A 16,960-nucleotide genomic window follows, 5' to 3' on the forward strand; every position below is an offset into this window, starting at 1 on the left:
CTTCTTACTAGATGTCTCCAGGCCATGCTGTCACACACACGTACATAAACACACATAGCCTAAGAAATTCTTACCCTTTAAAAATTGCACCTGTCTTGTTCTTTGCATATTTTGATGCCAATTCCTTTATCAATCATACTGCAAATAATCTTCACTTTGAGTTTTTCCTCCTCTGCCTCTCTCCTGTCCCTCTGATGCATGCAATCAGAAAGGGAGGGAGCAAAGGAAGGAAGAGAGAGAGAGAGAGACAGAGAGAGAGAGAGACAGAGAGAGAGAGAGAGAGAGAGAGAGAGAGAGAGAAGAGAAACTCTCTTTTCTCTATTCCTTATCGTATTTATCCTATGTAGAGAGGGCAATTCCAAGGCCTTTCTTAGCTGTGCTGAAAGTTCTCATCTTTGCCTAGGCTATCAACCTTCTATTAAATAACACAAATAGCCAGCACCATATGGAAACCTATCAAGGCACAAGTCAGCGTGCATTTTCTGGGCATTCCCATACTCTTGTATCTCAGGCCAAATCTCCCACATATGTGGGTGGTCAACACACCACCTCTCCTTTAGGGATGAGGATGGCCAGGATTCCTGCTGTGGAAGCCTCACTCCCCAATCCCCTTTCTCTGATATCCTCCTAACCATGCCAAAATTAGTGGACAGATCTGTTCTGCCCTAATTATGCCAATTGTAAGGTGGCATCCAGAGGATACTGAGATACCAAAGAAAGAGGGGCTCATACCAGCTTGGTTATTAGTAGGTTCTATTAGGGTTAATTAGGTTAATGGAGTTAGTTAAGGGAGTTTACTCACAAGAGACTAGTTGTCCTGGGCACCAGCAGGACAAAGTAACATTGTGGATCCCCACACCAACCCCAGGCCAGGTCAGGCACAGAACAAAGAAGGTATAATGCCAGGGATGGCCCAGGGGCATGTGCAAGTTTTCCCATGGGATAGCTGGAGCTTCTTTTGCTGTTTACATTAAATGTGAGACTCAAGGTCACATTCTTAGACTCTGGACTATACAGTATCTCCTTAAATAATTTAAAAAGTGTGTCAAACTGAATTCTTAGTGGGAAAACCAATGAAAAGTCACAAGTTATTTTTTTCTAAGTAAGACAGAAAGAGAGGTCTGTAGACACGGTAAGGGATGGCCTGGAGCATGGTGTAAGAGTTGAAGTAGCAGCAGTGGTGCTGGAGAGGTCAGTGCACAGAGACAGTGAGGAGACAGACCACCTGGTCAAAAAGAGATTCCAGGGGACCCCTCTGCTAAATAGGATTGGGTATCATTTGTCCATCACCCAGTTTGGGGACATAGTTTCAGGGTGGAGAGGAGTAGTTGTGATCAGAAGAGAGTAGGGGCCTTTCTAGGAAAGGACCAGAGAACAAATAAGGAGGGTAGTGACCAGACCTCTCCCTAGATCACACCATCTTGGAAGCGCTGAAAACTTACAGGCCCCCAGACCTCACTGTGGAAACAGCAGGACATAAAAGTCATAAGATCATGCCAGACATTCTTCCTACCCCGGAGGTGAGCAGAGCCCAAGTCTAACATCCAGTCCTAAGTCAAGAAATAGGCTGGAAGAATGAGCAAACAACAACATACCAACAACAACCACAAAGAACCTGACCATAAAAATCTACCATGGTGAAAGGGAAGCTCAAGACAAACTCAGAAGACAATGACTTGAAAACATTTGCAAGCAAGGCCTCAACAAAAAATTCAGATTGGATCCAAGACCAACAAGAATTCCTAGAAGAATTTAAGAAAGAGTAAAGAAAAAAATTAAAAACCAAATAAGAGTGGTAGAAGAAGAAGAATTGGGAAACGAAATGAAAGCAATGCAAAAAATTATGAAAAGAAAATTAACAGCTTGGTAAAAGAGGCATAAAAAATAGTGAAGAAAATAACTCCTTAAAAATAAAAATTGGCCAAATGGTAAGAGGTACAAAATCTCACTGAAGAAAATAATTCCTTAAAAATTAGAATTAGTCAAGTGCAAGCTAATGATTTCATAAGACATCAAGAAACAATTAAAAAAAAGTAAAAAGACTGAAAAAATAGAAGAAAATGTGAAATATCTCATAGAAAAAACAATTGACCTGGAAATAAAGGAGAGATCATTTAAAAATTACTAGACTACTTGAAAGCCATGATAAAAAGAGAACAGACATCATATTTGAAGGAATTATAAAAGAAAACTTCCCTGATATCTTAGAACCAGAGGTCAAATTAGAAATGGAAAGAATCCACTGATCACCTCCTGAAAGAGATCCCAAAAGGAAAAGTCTAAGGAATCTTATAGTCAAATTTCAGAGCTCCCAGGTCAAGAAGAAAATGTTGAAAGTGACCAGAAAGAAAGCATTCAGATATCATGAAGTCACAGTCAGGATCACACAAGATTTAGAAATTACTATGTTAAAGGAGTGGAAAGTTTGGAATATGATATTCCAGAAGGCAATGGAGCTAGGATTACAACCAAGAATAACCTATGTAGCAAAACTCAGATTAAGCAAGAGAAAAAATAGACAATTAAAAGACATAATTAGGGAGATTAATTTTGTTAAAAGACAATGAATTGATATAAACAATGGACAAGGAATTAGTAGCAATACTGAACATGTATGCATCAAATGGCATGGCATCCAAATTATTGAAGAAAATGTTAAGTAAATTATAGGAGGAAATAATAAAACTATACTAATGGGGGACCTTGATTTATCCCTCTCAGATCTAAATAAATCTAATCATAGAATAACCAAGAAAGAAAATAAAGAAATTAATAGAATTTTAGAAAAGTTAGTTATGATAGGTTTCTGGATAATATTAAATGAAAATAGAAAGGAGCATAGCTATTACTAAGCTGTGAATGGCACCTTCACAGAAATTGACCTTGTATTGGGACAAAAAAATCTCACAAACAAATGAAGAAAAACAGAAATATTAAATGTGTCCTTTTTAGACCATAACCTAATAAAAATTACATTGAATAAAATGTCTTCAAAGAACATATAAAATTAATTTGACATTAAACAATCTAATCCTAAAAAAATGAGTGAGTCAAAGAGTAAATCACAGATACAATAATTTCATTAAAGATAAATATCAACAATGAGACAACATATCAAAATTTGTGGGATGCAGCCAAAAAAGTACTTAAGGTAAAATTTATATTTCTAAACTCTGACATCAATAAAAGAGAGAAAGAGCAGATCAATGAATTGAGCATGCAACTAAAAAAAAAAAATAAAACAGAAAAAGGACAAATTAAAAATCCCCAATTAAACACCAAAATAGAAATCCTGAAAATCAAGAGAAATTAATAAAAATTGAACTATTAAATAAAATAGGAGCTGGTTTTATTTTTTCAAAAAAAGCACAATAGATAAACCATTGATTAATTTGATTTTTAAAAAATAAAGACAATCTACCTGTCATCTATGGAGAAGGGAAGAGTTTATGACCAAACTTGAGATAGAGAACATTATGAAATGCAAAATAGATAATTTTGATTACATTAAATTTAAAAGTTTTTGCAGAAACAAAGTCAACGCAACCAAGATTAGAAGGGAAGCAGAAAGCTGGGAAACAATTTTTATAGCCAGTGTCTGATAACGGCCTCATCTCTAAAATAAATAGAGAACTAAGTTAAATTTATAAGAATACAAGTCATTCCCCAATTGATAAATGGTCAAAGGATATGAACAGGCAGTTTTCAGAAGAAGAAATTAAAGTTACCTACACTCATATGAAAAAATGCTCTAAATCACTACTGATTAAAGAAATGCACATTAAAACAACTCTGAGGTACCACATCACACCTATCAGATTGGCTAACATGATAAAACAGGAAAATGATAAATGTTGGAGAAGATGTGGGAAAATTGGAACAACAATGCATTGTTGATGCAGTTATGAACTGATCCAACTATTCTGGAGAACAAGTTAGAACTATACCCAAAGGGCTATAAAAATGTGCATACCCTTTGACCCGCAACAGCACTTCTAGGGCTGTATCCCAAAGAGATCATAAAAAAGGGAAAAGGAGCCACATGTATAAAAATATTTATAGCAGCTCTTTTTGTGGTGGCAAAAAATTGGAGATTGAGGGGGTGCCCATGAATTGGAGAATGGCTGAACAAGTTGTGGTATATGAATATAATAGAATACTATTTTTCCATAAGAAATGATGAGCAGGAAGATTTCAGAAAAACCTGGAAAGACTAGCATGAACTGATGCTGAATGAAGTGAGCAGAACCAGGAGAACATTGTATATAGTAACAGCAACATTGTATGATGACCAACTTTGATAGCCTTAGCTCTTCTCAGCAATGCAATGATCTAAGAAAATTCCAAAAGACTCATTATGGAAAATGCTGTCCATATCTAGAGAAAGAACTATGGAACCTGAATGCAGAACGAAACATACTATTTGCTTTCTCTTTTTCTTTCCCATGGTTTTCTCTTTTGTTCTGATTCTTCTTTCACCACATGACTAATGTGGAAATATGTTTAATATGATTGTACATGTCTAGCCCATATCAACTAGTATGCTGTCTAGGGGAGAGAGGAGGGGAAGGAGGAGGGAAATTTAGAACTCAAAATCTTATAAAACTGAATGTTGAAAACTAAAAATTAAGTAATTAATTAATTGAAAAAATAAAGAAAACCAAATTACCAGTATCAAAAATGAAAAGGGTGAATGCATAACCGATGAAGAAAAAAGCAAAGCAATTATTAGGAGCTATTTTTCCCAATTTATGCCAATAAAACTGACAATCTAAATGAAATTAATATTTACAAAAATATAAATTGCCCAGCTGAAAAGAAGAAGAAATAGAATATTTAAATAACCTTATCTTAGAAAAAGGAATTGAAGAAGCCATAAAGCTTAAGCCACCTGGTCCTGGTTTTTGGTTTTTTTTTTTCCTTCTGAGGGAGCTCTTAAAGTCATAAGAAAAAAACAACCCAGGACCGAATGGATTTACAAGTGAATTCTGCCAAACATTTAAAGAACAATTAATTAGGGGATTCTGGGAAGGTGGTGGAATAAGGCAGGAAGTTACCTGGTTCTCCCAAATTCCCCCCAAAACAATTTAAAATAATGCCTCAAAATAAATTTTGAGCAGCAAAAATAATTAAAAGTCAGGGCAAAGCAGTTGTCTAGCCTAAGACAATTAGGAAGGACAGTAGGAAAGACCTGACCTCCCAGGGTGGTGGTCTGGCCTGAAGGACAGATACCTTCAGACATATTCCTCTGAATTAAGAAACAAGTCATGGAGGCAACCTGTGTAGCAGCCTCAGCTTCAGAAACTTCCACCCCACAGACAGTGTGGGAGTTGGACAGATGATCAGGGGAAGACTGCAGGATCCTCTGGTGGTGTTGGATGTGGGGCTCAGGTGCACTGACCAGAGACGGTTCCAAGCTGTGACTCTGGGCAAGAAGGAAGCACATGCTCATACAAAGAGGTGTGACTAGAAGAACTGTCACATTGGAGGCATCAGATTTGGGTTAAAGAGGGAATAACATATATATCTAGAAAAGTATAAAAGCCTTCTTAACTTACAAGAAATACAATGGTGAGGGGACAGAATAAGGAAGGGACTTTTAGAAGGTTGTGCAAATCAAGAAATGGGAGAGTAAGGAGAGAAGAAAAGGGAGGAAATCTTAGAAAGAGTGCAGAACAGGGAGGCAGTGGGTAGAAATAAATTAGATGTTTAAAGAGGAATAGGTGAAAAAAGAGAAGGAGAAACAGTGAAGAAAAATTGGATGGAGGGAAATACAGAACTAGTAATTGTAACTTTGAATGTGAATAGGATGAACTCACCCATGAAACAGAAATGGTTAGTAGAATGGACTGAAAACCAGAATCTGTCAAAATGTTGTTTATGAAAAACACATTTTAAAATGAGAGATACATATAGAGTAAGAATAAAGGGCAGGAGTAGAATTGATTATGCTTCAGCTGATTGATGTAAAAAAAAAGTAGGGGTAGCAATCATGATCTTAGACAACTTTGAAGCTAAAATAGATTTCATTAAAAGAGACAAACAAGGAAACTACATCACGATAAAAAGGCACCATAGATAATGAAGTAATATCAACACTAAACCTATATACACCAAATGCTATAGCATTCAAATTTTTAAAGGAAAAGCTAAATAAATTATGGGTGGAAATAGGTAGCAAAACTATAGTAGTTGGGGAACTCAACCTTCCCCTCTCAGACCTAGATAAATTTAGCCAAAAAATAAATAATAAATAAATCAAGGAGATGAATGGAATCTTAGATAAGCTAGATGTGATAGGTATCTAGAGAGAACTGAATGCGAATAGAAAGGAATATACCTTTTTCTCGGTGGTACATAGTGCCTTTACAAAAATTGATCATATATTTGAGCATAAAAACTTTACAGTTAAATGCAGATAAGCAGAACTGTCAAATGCATCCTTTTCAGATCACAACGCAATAAAAATTATATTTATTAAGGGACCATAGAAACACAGATTAAAAATTAACTGGAGACTAAACAACCTAATCTTCAAGAATGAGTAGGATAAAGAACAAGTCATAGAAACAATAAATAATTTCATTAAAGAGAATGACGGTAATGAGACAAAATACCAAAATTTGTGAGATGCAAGAAAAGCAGTAATCAGAGGAAAATTTCTATCTTTTAAATGCTTATATCAATAAAATGCAGAAAGAGCAGACTAATGAATTGATTTTGCAATTTAAAAAAACCTAGAAAAAAGAACAAAGTAAAAATCCCCTATTAAATACCAAATTGGAAATCTTAAAAATTAAAGGTGAAATTAATAAAATTGAATGTAAGAAAATATTGAATTAATAAATAAAACTAGGAGTTGATTCTATGAAAAAACCAATAAAATAGATAAAGCAAAAGAAAACAGATAGAGAAGAAAACCAAATCACTAGTATCAAAAATAAAATGAAGATAAAATTTAATGAAGATGAAATCAAAACAATTATTAGGAATTATTTTACCAGTTATATGCCAATAAATTTAACAATTTAAGTGAATGGAAGAATACTTACAAAAATATAGACTGCCTACATTAACAGAAGAGGAAATAGAATATCTAAATAAACCTATTTTAGGAAAAAAATTGAACAGGTCATAAATGAGCTTCCTAAGAAAAAAAGCATCTTGACCAGATGAATTTACAAGTGAATTCTACCAAACATTTAAAGATTAACTAATTCTAATATTTGGAATTATTCCAAATTATTTGGGAAAATGGGCAAAGAAGGAGTCCTACCACACTCCTTTTATGAAACAAATACGGTGCTGATACCTAAACCAGGAAGAGCAAAAACAGAAAGAAAATTATATACCAATTTCATTCATGAACATGGATGCAAAAATTCTAAATAAAATACTAGGTAGGGGACTACAACAATATATCACAAAGATTATATATTAGGACCAAGTGGGATTTATACCAGAGATGCTGGGATGGTTTAACAAAAGGAAAACTATTAACATAATTGATTATATAAAAAACAAATGTAACAAAAATTATGTGATTATATCAAGACACAGAAAAAACTTTTGACAGAATACAGCATTTATTCCTGTTAAAAACTCTTGAAAGTATAGTTATAAATGGATTTTTCCTTAAAATGATAAGAAGCATCTACCTAATACCATCAGCAAGCATTATTTGTAATGGAGATAAGCTAGAAACTTTCCCAATAAGATTAGGTGTGAAACAAGGATGTCCATTATCATCAATATTATTCAATATTTTATTAGAAATGCTAGCAATAAAAAAAAGAAATGTTAGCAAAGCAATAAAAGAAGAAAAAGAAGAAAAAGAAGTTGAAAGAATTAGAATGGGCAATGAGGTAATAAAACTACCTCTTTTTGCAGGTGATATGATGATGTACTTTGAAAATCCTAGCAATTCAACTAAAACATTAGTTGAAACAATAATTTTAGCAAAGTAGCAGGATATAAAATAAACCCATATAAATAATCAGAATTTCTATATATCACCAACAAAATCCTGCAAGAAGAGATAGTAAGAGATATCCCATTAGGCATACACCTGGGAGTATACCTGTCAAGGCAAACCTAGGAACTACATGAACACATAATTATAAAACACTTTTTATACAAATGAAGTCACATATAAGTAATTGGAGAAATATTCACTGTTCATGGGTGGACAAAGCCAATATACTAAAAACGACAATTCCACCTAAACTACTTATTTCATGACAGCCCAATTAAGTTACCAAAAAATTATTTTATTAAGCTAGAAAAAAATAATAACAAAATTCATTTGGAAGAACAAAAGGTCAAGAACATCAAGGGAATTAATGAAAAAAATATGTAAAGGAAGGATTTTTAGTAGTACCAGATCTTAAACTATATTATAAGGTAGTAATTATTAAAACTACCTGGTACTGGCTAAGAAATAGAAAGGTGGAACAGAACAGACATATAATACGTAGTAGTAAATGATTATAGTAACCTTGTACTTGACAAATGTTAAGATTTAAGCTTTGGGGATGAGAATTCATTATTTGGTAAAAAAAGAAATTGTTGGGAAAACTGGAAAGCACTCTAGGAGAAATTGGGTATAGACCAATATCTTATACCATTTACCAAGATGAGGTCAAAATAGATATATGACCTAGATATAAAGGAAGATATAAGAAAATTAGAAGAACATATTACCTATCAGACTGATGGATAGAAGAATTTATAAATAAACAAGAGATAGAGAGCATTATGAGATGTAAGATGGATAATTTTAATTATATTAAATTGAAAAGGTTTTGTACAAATAAAACCAACATAGCCAAGATTAGAAAAAAAGCAGAAAATTTGGGAAAAATATTTATACACAGTTTCTCAGACAAAGGTCTCATATCTCAAATAGATAGACAACTTTTTTAAATTTATAAGAATATGAGTCATTCCTCAATTGATAAATGGTCAAAGGATATGAACAGACAGTTTTTTTTAAATGAAGAAATCAAAACTATATGTGGTCATATGAAAAAATGCTCTAAATCATTATTAATTAGAGAAATGCAAATTAAAACCTAGAGATATTATCTTATTCCTATCAGGTTGACTAAAATGAGACAAGGGGAAAATGACAAATATTGGAAGGGATGTAGAAAAATTGGGACATTAATACACGGTTTCTGTAACTGTGAACTAATCCAACCGTTTTGCAAAGCAGTCTGGAATTATGGCCAAAGAGTTATAACACCCTTTGACCCAGCAATAACACTATTAGGTCTATTTCCGGAGGTGATCAGTGAAAAAGGGAAAAGACCCTACATGTTCTAAAATATTTATAGCAGATCTCTTTGCAGTGATAAAGAACTGGATATTGAGGGTATGACTATTAACTGGGGAATGGATGAATAAATTGTGCTATATGATTGTGATGGAATACTACTGTGCTGTAAGAAATGGTGAGCTGGTTGACTTTAGAAAAACATGGGGCAGCTAGGTGGTGCAGTGGATGAGGCACTGGCTCTGAAGTCAGGAGAACCTGAGTTCAAATCCGGCCTCAGACCAAACACTTGACACACTTAGTAGCTGTGTGATCCTGGGCAAGTCACTTAACCCCAATTGCCAAAAAAACAAAAAACAAACAAAAAACCCAACATGGACAGACTTGCATGAAATAATGAAGACTGAAATGAGCAGAAACAAGAGAACATTGGATATAGTAACAGCAATATTGTTCTAAGAACAGCTTTGAACAAGAAAGTCATTTTGAGTATTATAAACACTCAAACCAACTACAAAGGACCTATGAAGGAAGATGCTATCCACTTCCAGAGAAAGAGCTGATAAATAGAAAGAAGTATGCATAGTATGGTTTTACATATATTTATAAATTTGTGTCAAATGGGTGGCCTTTTCTAGGGCAGGGTGGGGAGGGAGGGAGACAATTCAAAATTTAAAATGTAACAAAAAATAAATTTAATTTAATTTAAAAAGAACAATTAATTACATTATACATAAACTTTTAAAAAATAAGTGAAGTCCTGCCAAATTTTTTCTATGACACAAATATGGTTTTGATACCTAAACCGAGAGGAAAAAAGAGAAAAAAAATTAGGTCAATTTCTATAATGAATATTGATGCAAAAAAATACCAGCAAGGAGGTTACAGCAATATATCACAAAGATCATATACCATGAACAGGCTGGATTTATACTGGGAATGCAGGGCTGCTTCAATATTAGGAAAACTATCAGTATAATAGAGCCTATCAATAACAAAAACAACAAAAAAATCATATGGTTATCTCAACAGATACAGAAAAAACTTTTGGCAAAATTCCTATTGAAAAGCAGAAAGCACTTCCTTAAAGTGATAAGTAGCATTTATCTAAAACCTTCAGCAAGCACTATCTGTAATGGGGATAAACTAGAAGCCTTTCCAATAAGATCAGGATGTTCATTATCACCACTGCTATTCAATATTGCGTAATAAGATAGCAATATGACAATATTAGCCATATTGATAGCAATAAGCAATAAGACAAGAAAAAGAAACTGAAGCAATAAGCATAGGCGATGAGGAAACAAAATCATCCCTCTTTGCAGATGATATGATAGTACTGAGAAAACCCTAGAGAGTCAACTAAAAAACTAGCTGAAATAATTAACAGCTTTGGCAAAGTTGCAGGATATAAAATAAATCTATACCAATTATCAGCATGTACTACATATATACATATATACACACATACACACACACCTGTAAATATATGTATATATTTACACATATGTGTATAAGTATATATGTGTATATTTACATATATATGCATATAAATATATATATATTTACACACATATACATACCAGCAGAAAAACAAAGAAAGAGCAATTCCATTTAAGATAACTGCAGACAGTATAAAATATTTGGGAATCTAGCTGCCAAGACACAAAGGAACTGTGTGATCACAATTACAAAACACTCCACGTTAATTGGAGAAATATTAATTGCTCACAGGTAGGCTGAACCAATATAATAAAAATGATTATACTACTTAAATTAATTGACTTCTTCACTGCCATACCAATCCAACTACCAAATTACTTTATAGAGCTAGAAAAAATAGCAACAGAGTTTATCTGGAACTCTAACAAGACTTACCTCCATTTAGCATCTGTTGCTCCGCCTGGTTTCAGCCCGATAGAACAAGGTAGCCCTCCCAGGCGTAGCTCATCTCTAATCTCATTTCCAGTCTTGATTGACACCACCTCCCTCAGCCTCTTCTCCCCTGTGATTGGAGGACTGCAGGGTGGCCTTCCTTTACAGAGGGCAGAAATTGGACTTTAGCCTACTCCTCTTTGCATCTGCTGCTCTACTTGGTTTTAACTCCTGGTGCCTCCTGGTACAGCCATTGAGGTGGCATCATCGTGCATAGAGGGCCAGGCTTGGAGAGATGAAAACTCATCTTGCTGAGTTCAAATCTGCCCTCAGACACTAGCTGTGTGACCCTGAGTAAGTAACTTCACTGTTTGCCTCAGTTTCCTCATCTGTAAAATGAGCTGGAGAAGGAAATGGTAAACCACTAGCTGTGTGACCTTGGGCAAGTCATTTCACTCTATTTGCCTCAGTCTCCTCAATTACAAAATGAGCTGGAGAAGGAAACGGCAAACCACTCCAGTATCTCTGCCAAGAAAACCCCACAAGAGGTCGTGAAGATTTGGATACGACTGAACACCCTCTGGTGTCCTCCTCTTGCCCCTCCACCATGATTTTCAGGCTCCTTTTGTTTGTTTTCTCTATTTCACTAGATTGCAAGCTCCTTGAGGGCAGGAACTGTCTTCCTTTTTTCTTATTTGTATCCCTAGCACTTTGCACATAGTAGGCACTTAATAAATGTTTATTTAATTGAACTGAAGGAAATCAACGACAAAAATCTGAAGGAAGGGGGCCTAGCAATACCTCAAGTCTTTCAGGCTTTCAGACATCTCAACCTGGAGGTCCAGTACAGTCATCTTGAAGCTCATTAGGTCCAAAAGAACTCATTATCTTCCCCCAAACCCTCCCCTCTCCTCCCTTCCCTCTTACTGTGAAGGGCAGCCAGCACCTTCCTCCCATCCCCCAGGCTCTCAACCCGGCAGTGATCCTGGACTCCACTCTCTCTCATTTCCCACGTCCAAGCTGTTGCAAAGGCTGGGTGCTGTCACCTCTGCGGCATCCCTCCCATCTGTCCCTTCTCTCCTCTGTCACTGCTACCCCCTGGTGCTGGCCCTCATCCCCTCATGCCTGGACTACTCAAACAGCTGCTGGTGTGTCTGCCTGCCTTGTCCTGGTCCATTCTCCATTCAGTCATTAACGTGATTTTCCTAAAACACAGGTCTGACTATATTCCACCCCTCTTCCCCCAACAAATTCCCGAGGCTCCCCACTGCCTCCGGGAGCAAATACAAAATGCCCCGTTGGCATTCAAAGCCCTTCATAACCTGCCCCCTCCTACCTTTCCAGTTTTCTCACACCTTACTCCCTTGCAGGTATTCTTCCATCCAGTGATACTGGCCTCCTGACTCTCCCATGAACAAGACCCTCCATCCCTCAGTTATGGGCAGTCTCTCTGGCTGTCCCCCATGCCCGGAGCCCTCTTCCTCCTCTGCTCCAACTACTGACCTCCCAGGCTTCCTTTAAGTCCCAACTAAAATCCCACCTTTTACAGGAAGCCTTCCTGAACTCCTCTTAATCCCAATGCTTTCTCTCTTTTAATTATTTCCTATTTATTTTGTCCATAGCTTACGTTGTAGACATTCGTTTGCATGTATCTTTTCCATCTGATTGTAACTCTTTGAGGGCAGGGGCTGTCTTTTGCTTCAAGCAATAGTGTTTAATAAGTGTTTAATGAATTAAATTGAAAATTTATTGATTTGAACTATGCTATGAAGCATAAATCATCAAAATAATTTGGTACTGTATAAGAAATAGAGTGCCTGATCAATGGAATGGATTAGGTACACAATATTTAGAAATGAATGAGCAGAGTAGGCCAGTGTTTCATAAACCCAAAGTTGGGTTTATATTGGGCGAAGAATTCACTATTTCAGAAAAACTGTTGGGAAAACTAGAAAACAGTCAGACAGAAATGAGGCATAGACTAACATTTCACAATGTATGCCAAAATAATCTTGAAATAGGTGCATGATTTAAATATACAATATAATAAAGGAGGAAATGACCTATTAGATATATGGATTGAGGAAGAGTTCACGATCAAACAAGAGATAAAAAGGTTCACAGGAGATAAAATGGATAATTTTGATTACATAAAACTAAAAAGTTTTTGCATGAACAAAACCAATGCAGCCAAAATTAGGATGAAAGCAGGAAAGTGGGGGAAATTTTTACAGCATGTTTCTCTGATAAAGGCCTCATTTCTCAAATACATAGGGAACTCAACCAAAATTATAAAAAGTAAGAGCTATTTCCCAGTTGACAAATGGTCAAAGGATATGAACAGACAGTTTTTAGAAGAAAAAAATCAAAGCTATCAGCAGTCATGTGAAAAAATGCTCTAAATCACTACTGATTAAAGAGATGCAATTTAAAACAACTCTGAGGTACCATCTCATATACATCAGATTGGCTAACATAACAGAAGAGGAAAATGACAAATGTAAGGGATGTGGAAAAATAGGTTTCCTAATGCCCTGGTGATGGAGCTGTGAACTGGTCCAATTATTCTGCAGAATGATTTACAACTATGCCCAAAGGGCTATACAACTGCATGCACCCTTTGACCCAGCAATACCACTAAGAGGTGTTTGTTATGATCGTTCAGTTGTGTCCAACTCTCCATGACCCCATTTGGGGTTTTCTTGGCAGAGATACTAGAGCAGTTCGCCATTTCCTTCTCTGGCTCATTTTATGGATGAGGAAACTGAGGCCAACAGGGTGAAGTGACTTAGCCAGGGTCACACAGCTAGTAAGTGTCTGAGGCTAGATTTGAACTCCGGAAGATGAGTCTTCCTGACCCTTGGCCTGGCACTCTATCCACTTCAAGAATAAACTCCTCTGGTATTCGGGTTTGCTGAGCCCTTTTCAGGGCTGCTCATCTACCTTTGGTGTCCACCTGATTCACCCAACTCTTATTTGTAGCATATGCAGGTGCCACACTCTGGTAAAACTGTCTTGGTAAATGGGCTAAACCAGGTTGAAGGTAATTGACAGGCCTCAAACCTGTTGGTGAGTGAGGGGGTTGTCCACCTTAAGCATGGGAAGACTTTTCCTGGTACAATGGGTAGATGAGGATAATTGGCTTCAATGGCCATGAAGGTGACTGGAACAGGTGCTGTGAAGCTTAGAGCTTGGTCAGGCATTGAAGATGTCACTGGGCCATTGCCAGTCATCTTGACTTTTGTCCTGCCACTAGACTTTGATGGCTCAGGGAGAGTGAGGCTGAGACTCTGTGCAGCACTTAAATCCAATTCATGGGAAAATCAAGTTATCACTGGTGATATCATCAGTCCTCTTCAAAAAACAAAGCACAAAAACAAAACAAACAAACAAAAACAAACAGGTTTGTATCCCAAAGAGATCATAGGAAAAGGACCTATACGTACAAAAATATTTATAGCAACTCTTTTTGTGGTGACAAAGATTTGGAAACTAAGGAAATGCCCATCTATTGGGGAATGACTGAAAAAGTTATAGCATAATGAATGTGATATTATGCTCTAAGAAATGATAAAGGGGATGATTTCAGAAAAACCTAGGAAGACATATTAATTTATACAAAATGAAGTAAGCATAACCAGGAGAACAATTTACATAGTAATAGCAAAGATATCAATGGTGAAAGACTTGGTAATTGATCAATACAATGAGGCATCACATCTCCAAAGGACTCATGATGTAAAAGGCTATCCACAGAGAACTGATGGACTCAGAGTGCAGATTGAAGCATACTTTTTCCTTTATTTTTCTTGTTTCCCTCCCACCTTCACAATACAGCTAAGTGGAAATGTTTTGCGTAACTTTATATGTATAATGGGTATTGTATTCTTACCTTCTCAATGGGTGAAGGAGGGAGAGAATTTGAGGAACTGAAAATAAAAATAAAATAAATATCATTGATGCCTCCTGTCTTTTCATCAATTATTTCAACCTCTGTGTCTACCCCAAGCCCAGTACTGAATTTTCACTTGTGACAAAAACAATTAAGTAAAAGCATTTAATAGAATGGCTGCATCTGATAACATGTGCAATTTTATTTCTTAGGAATCCTCTAACTACTGTGAGGCAGAAAGTATATGTTATTTATTTTTAAATTTAATTTTCATTCTGAAGTTCAACATCAAAGCATTTCCATTCACAAAGTGGAACAGAAAAAGTGAAACCATGAATTCTTATTTCACACTATTTACTTTGCCACTTGAAACAAATAATCATTATCAAAGTATACTTAATAGAGATTCCTGGTGCCCAACTTTTAAACCTCTTCCTGACTCTAAGGCTCCACTTTATACCCACCAGATGGGCAAAGATGACAAAGAATAAAATGAAAATTGTTGGAGGAACTGTGGGAGAGCAGGCACCCTGAGCCACTGTGACTTTTTCCAACTATTCTAGAAAGCAATTTGAAACCATACTTCCAGAAAGTCACTAAACTGTGCACACCCTTTTAACTCATCAATACCACTATGAAACACATATCCCAAAGAGGTTAAAGTTAGAGGGGAAAAAAGGACCCAATAGGTACGTAACACTTGTTTCAAAAGCTTCTTTTACAAGTACTATAGTTACTGTTACTGTTGCTTTAATAGCCAAATGGAATGTTTGGAGTTGGCAGTTGGGGCTGGCAGTTTTCGAGAAAAAGAGAAGAAAGTTAATGGAGATGGATTGAAAGAAAATCTGGAGAAATCAAAGAGAAAGAAGATGAGGAAAGACTTCTTTCTTGGGAAAATTGTTTTAATTGTTGTTTTAGGAATAAAAAGTATAAAAAGATTTCCATGATTTTAATGCTGAAACCATTTTCCTGTGGATGGAATAAATAAAGGAGACAGAGAAAAAAGATGAAGAAATCTTATTTCTTGATGGAACTGTTTTAACTTTTATCTTGCAAAGAGGGTGAAGAGAATTCTTGTAAAGAATTCTCAGCTAGGTAGCTCAGTGGATAGAATGTTTGACTAGGAGTAAAAAAAAAAATAATAATAACACCAGACTTCAAAACCCTTCTCAGACTTTCGTTTTGTGACCCTGGACAAGTCACTTAACTTTTGTTAACCTTGGTTTCCTCATCTGTAAAGTGGAGATAATAATAAGTGTTGTTATTATGACCAAATGAGTTAATAGTATATAATCCTTTGCAAACTTTAAAGTACCATATAAATATTAGTTCTTATTGTTTTTATTAGAAGAGACTTGTTGAGTATCCTGATTGAAATGAAGAGAGGAACAATGTTTCCAGAAGTAAGGAGAAGTCATCAGCAGTTACAGTGAGTGCTAGAGGTGAATCATTCTCACAACTAAAACATAATTATTTATGGATTTCCTTATTATTGATTACATTGTCAATGAATTGTGAAGCAAGTAACTTCAATATTTATTTAATCCTAGGAGATTAGAGGTTTTGATATATAAAGATATGAGCAACTGCTTATGGGGAAAGTAATTTCTCAGCTTATTAAATAAACAACATTGATGAGACTGTGGGTGAGAACTCCAAGCTAATTGGTTTATTGTTGATAAAGATACTGTAATTGAATAGTTAATGAAGAAATATCTGAACTTACCACTGGATTATTCTAGGATTCAGGATAATGAGAATGAATATTGTAACAAGTCAAAGTGGGGATATGTGTGTGTGTGTGTGTGCATGTACACACACACACAGACACGCACACTTCCCTTAAGCGAGGGATTACCTATATATGAGAGTGGTTGGTTTGTGTAACTATTACACTTGCACAAAAAAAAAAGTGA

This window comes from Vombatus ursinus, unplaced genomic scaffold (genome assembly GCF_900497805.2).
Source record: "Vombatus ursinus unplaced genomic scaffold, bare-nosed wombat genome assembly UNPS02010822.1, whole genome shotgun sequence".
In the NCBI taxonomy this organism is placed as follows: domain Eukaryota; kingdom Metazoa; phylum Chordata; class Mammalia; order Diprotodontia; family Vombatidae; genus Vombatus; species Vombatus ursinus.